Raw genomic sequence first — 4884 nt, 5'->3', positions numbered from 1 at the left:
TAGCATGGCCGTCTGGCAACCAAAGGGTGGCTGGTTTGATCCTCACTTTCTCCAGTGACCATGTCAAAGTGTCCTTGAGTAAGAGACTGAACCCCTAAATACTTCTGATGAGTAGGTTGGCTCCTTGCATGGCAGCCTTCAGCATCAGTGTGTGAGTGTGTGTGAATGAGAGGACATTGTTCAGCTCCTTGAGTGCTGCTGAGGTAGAAAGGCTCTGTACAAACTGAGTCCTTTTACCATTTCTTTCCTGCTTCTAGCGGCGCTGTCGTCACTTCCTGTGACCGTGGGAGGAAAGGGGTCCCCCTTCAGAATAAGTTTGATATCATGATGTTACTTCCTCTTCAACATGCCTTTAGCAGACCAACTCAGAGAGCAGCACAGTGAGGTGGTGTGGCTGAGCGGTCTAAGGCGCTGGATTAAGGCTCCAGTCTCTGAAGAGGTGTGGGTTCAAATCCCACCACTGCCATCATGTCCCAGGTCACGGGAGAGGTGTGGCAGGTCTCTAACTACCTCTCCTCTCTCTTCCACTGAGGTCTTCAAACCTGTGACCAAAAGAAGAACCCTCCTCTGAGTCCACAGACCTGAGCATCGCTGCTCTGACTACCAGGTTACCTCCTGGTTATCAGTGTGAAGTCATGGGGAGGTAGTCAGTTGTTTCTTTGTTTTATGACAGAGGCTTCATTGTGAATTAAATAATTTTAATTCTTTACTTGAAGTTTCACGCTGTTTCGATTGAAAAAGGCGAGTTCCTGGAGAAGATCTTCTAGGGGTCCAGGTTAAAGCGGTGCCCAAGCTGGCACCAGGCGCTGACCCAGGTCCTGCATGGGAGATACTGTCAGTTCTGTTCTGCCCTGCTCTCAACCACAGGCTGGTGTTGAGGCCTGCAGCAACCAGGGCCCCAGTCACCAAGAGTATAAAGGCTGGTCATTGTGGCAGTGGGAGGAGTCAAAATGAAGACAGACCAATGTGAGCAGGACGCTCCTGGAGAAGTCAGAAGAACTTGACCATGTTTCCTACAGTACCCAGGAGGCCTGGTAGTTGTTGAAGGAAGCTCCAAAAGCAAAGAGCAGACAGCAGGACATCAAAAGAAAAGATCCAGACACTAAAACTACAAGTAGAAACAAGAAGAAATACTAAAAGCTTTGGAAAGATACTACAAGGTTGGATATACATTATTATATACACTACTATTCTCACTGACTCCTAAAGAGGGACAGGAAACATTAGAATGTGGATCAGATCAGCTGATTTCAGTGTTGAGTCCATCCCTCCATCCACTTTCTATTCTTATCCTTTAAGGGTCACGGGGGGGGGGGGCGATCCCAGGTGACATTGTTCAAGAGGCAGGGTTCACCCTGGACAGGTCACCAGTCCATCAGGAGAAATGAGGTGGTCGGTATCATGCAACCTAAACTAAAACATTAGTCAGATCAAATTCAGATTAAAGCAAGAGTCTCCAGATCAAAGTCAGAATTCCTGATGATGTCATCAGGGCTTTGACAGTAGCTAGAATTCTTTCTTTGATCTCAGGAGGACATGAAAGAAACCCAATTGAGGAAAGTAGAAGAGAGCACATTCAGCTTCATTAGAAACACTTGAACTGTTGAACAGTAGAATTTGTTTGAAACAGTTTACAACACTGAGTGACAGGTTTGAAGAGGGAAGAGTTTTCTACTTTGAATTAATTCTAACTTAAAACTGTGGATGAACATTTTTAGTAGTTCATATTCTAACATAAAGAGGAAGTGATGTCATTCCCTTTTTATAAAAACAAACAAACATGTGAAGCTCCTCCCCCCAGCTCCAGATGGACAGACAGACATGAGAGTGGCCAGGAAGCAAAGAAGTGTTGTGCTCCTCTCCAGTGCTCTGGTGTTGTTGTGTTCTTCTCAGCTCCATCATGAAGACCTGCTGGCACTGGGCGCTGGTGGAAGTTCGCAGCTCTCACTGGAAAGTCCTGAGGCTCCTCCCACTCTGAAGCAGGCAGTTGCTCCCAGCCAGCCCACACTTTCACTCTCTGGTGTAGGAGTGAAGAACAAAATCAGAATCAAGAACCATCACTCTTTCATTGGGGCTCCTTTCTCCTTGTTCTGATCCAGAAACTCAACAGCTTCTATCATTGATTTGACAGGAAATGTTGATGACACACTGGGATTTTTGTTCTCCTGCTGTCACTGTCAAGTGCAGCTTAACATGAGAGGTAGCAGGATCATTCATGTGTTCATGTTTCCAGCAGACAAGGAGGGAACCTGGGAGGACTTCAGTGACTTTGATCACTGCTTCTCACTTCATCTTCTCAGTATAAAGTTCAAAGCGAGCTGGCCAGGAGTTGAACCTAGAATCTTCTGGTCCGTAGTCAGACGCGTTATCCATTGCGCCACCAGCCCTGTGAAGAAGCTGCTGTGTTCATGTGTGCTTGCTGTTACAGAAAATCCCAACAACATGGTGTCATTTTCAGGGGACACAATGGTGCAGTGGTCAGCACTGTGGCCTCCCAGCAAGAAGGTTCAGCTCTCCTCCTATTTGGTTGCTAGGAACCTGAATCAGTCCTCAGTGGAGCGGTGCTGCTGAGGCTGAGTGAGGCTGAGTGAGGGACTGAGCAGGAGCCAGCAGGTCCAAGCAGGTTCAGGCAAACTCCCCTCAGTCCACCAACATCAAAGCAGAGGAACTGAGTTCATCTAACAAAATGATTCATATCATCTCCTCTTGGAATGTTCTGGAACTACAAGTACACTTAAAATGGCTGACTTATGACAACAGAAGGAACTTTGAAGTAGATTTGATTCATTTAAGTCAGTGACAGTCATTTTTTCAAGAACTTAGTTCAGGTAACTTGATTGTTTTACTAAGATGAGCTTTAATGTTATACCATTGAAACAAGACCTTCATGTATTTATGATGACATCACCAATAGGAGCCTTCCCAGTCTGTCAGGGGGTAGAGTTCAGTCACCACCAATGACATCAGAGTCAGAGTTCAGAGATCAAACACAGACATTAAAGTCTCACATTAAAGCCTCTCTTATTAAAAAAATTAAAGTGTTATATCTTTGAAAATATACTGCAATACATGAAATATTATATTTACATGAATGGTAACCTCGTTCTTATATTCTTTAATATACTGCAATAGTAATGGACCCTCTATGACACTGTAGTGATGAATCTATCAAGGAGTAAAAATGATTATAATCAGAGAATTTTGAAGTCAAGTTTGAGATCAGTTTGATCCTCCCTCTCCCTCCCCTCTCTCTCTCTCTCTCCCTCTGTCTCTCTCTCCCCCCTCTCTCTCCCTGTCTCCCCCCCTCTCTCCCTCTCTCTCTGTCTCCCCCCTCTCTCTGTCTACCCCCCCTCTCCCTCTCTCTCTCTGTCTCCCCCCTCCCTCTATCTCTCTCTCTCCCTCTCTCTCTCTCTCCCTCTCTCTCTCTGTCTCCCCCCCCCCCTCTCTCTCTCAGGAGCTTTTAAATGAATATTTTAATAAAACAGAACAGGAGACTGAAGAGTGATCACTCAAACCCACAGGCTGAATGGGACATCTCTTAAAAACATTGAACCACTGAGTAAAACCATAGAAGCGCTCCTGTCTAGTCGGTGCTAACAAGTTAGCTGTTGAGTGAGTCCAGCTGTGCTGTCTAGGAATCCTGGTCAAAAGCCTCCACACATCAAACAGCTGGTGTGTTGGTGGATCTGTGGATCCTGCTGGAAGAAGCAGGGTGGAGCTCTGAATGGTTCCTGTCTCAAAGAGCTTCTCTGTGCAGCTCCCATCAGCTCCTAAAAACAGGAAACCAGCAGATTCACTGTTGAACAGTGGCATTAAAATGTCTCAAAAGCTGTCCTGTCCACCATTTGTTGGTGCAAAGACATTTAAAAACACAAGTTGAACATTTTCCAAAGTTGCTCTCACCTTCTTTCAAACACCTGGAATGATTTCCTCCAAACCAAAAGAAACTGGTAAAAAAACAACAACAAAAACTCCTGGAGAATCAAACTCCACCCTCTGCTCCAACTGGACTTGGGACTTCAAATGACCCCCATTAAAAGCCTGCCTGCATCCCCATTCACTGACTGTTGTGTTGTGGGTCTCCTGGACAAACATGGCAGGATCCTCTTGATCTCCAGGAGTTTAAAAGAGCAGCTCTTTTAAAATGGGTTCTGGCTCCATTCAGGTTTAGAGAGCTGAGACTAAAATCACACATGAATGAAAGAGGGAACCCAAGAAAACAAGTCAGCGTGAAAGAGGAGCAGATTTTAAAACTCCTCATCATTTCCACCTCCAGGAGTGAAGCCTCCCGGGACCCAAGAGGCTCCAGCTGGCAGAGCTCTCACTGGTTTCTCCACCACCTCGCTAACCTGAGCTGGAGCATCTGAGAACCAAACAGTGACCCCCTTCACTCCAGAGCCGACTCCACAAACTCTGAGCCCCACTTTACCCACAGCCAGCAGGCCTCCTCAACACTGCATGACACACGACGACTAAATTTAACACTTCTCATCAAGAGATCTGTCACAGGTGTCTACTGTGGAGGGTCAATCTGTCCGTCCACATTCAGATCATTAACACAGCAACTCCTAAGCACCAGTAGAGCCTGTTCATCGTCCCTGGGTGGGCTTGAACCACCAGCCTCTCGGTTAACAGCCGAGCGCGCTGACCGATTGCGCCACAGAGACTCTGAGGCACTGCTTTTCATGAAGAGTTTTCAGGCTAAATTCAGTGTGTGAGGTCCACACTGCACATTTGAGGGACCATGAAGGACAGAGGAGAGTCTGACTGTCATGGTGAAAGCCTTCAGCACTAGAGCTGAAACAGCCCCCACCATCTTAACCCCCCCAGACCAAACAGGCTTCATCAGAAACAGACCCCCCTCCTAGAACATCCAGAGATCAT

The 4884-nt window shown here is 46.5% G+C and overlaps 1 non-coding gene across 1 annotated transcript; it reads right to left on the bottom strand.

Annotated features, from left to right (window-relative positions):
- Positions 1–4593: 4593 nt before the first annotated feature.
- trnan-guu (transfer RNA asparagine (anticodon GUU)) lies at positions 4594–4667 on the bottom strand. The gene has a single exon. It is a non-coding gene; the product is annotated as a tRNA-Asn (tRNA).
- Between the last annotated feature and the right edge of the window lie 217 nt (positions 4668–4884).

The sequence above is a fragment of the Aulostomus chinensis genome, chromosome 1, assembly GCF_037954235.1.
Source record: "Aulostomus chinensis isolate RoL2024-O1b breed Wild chromosome 1, RoL_Achi_v1.0, whole genome shotgun sequence".
NCBI classification, from domain to species: Eukaryota; Metazoa; Chordata; class Actinopteri; order Syngnathiformes; family Aulostomidae; genus Aulostomus; species Aulostomus chinensis.
This window is presented reverse-complemented; position numbering and strand designations above follow the sequence as displayed.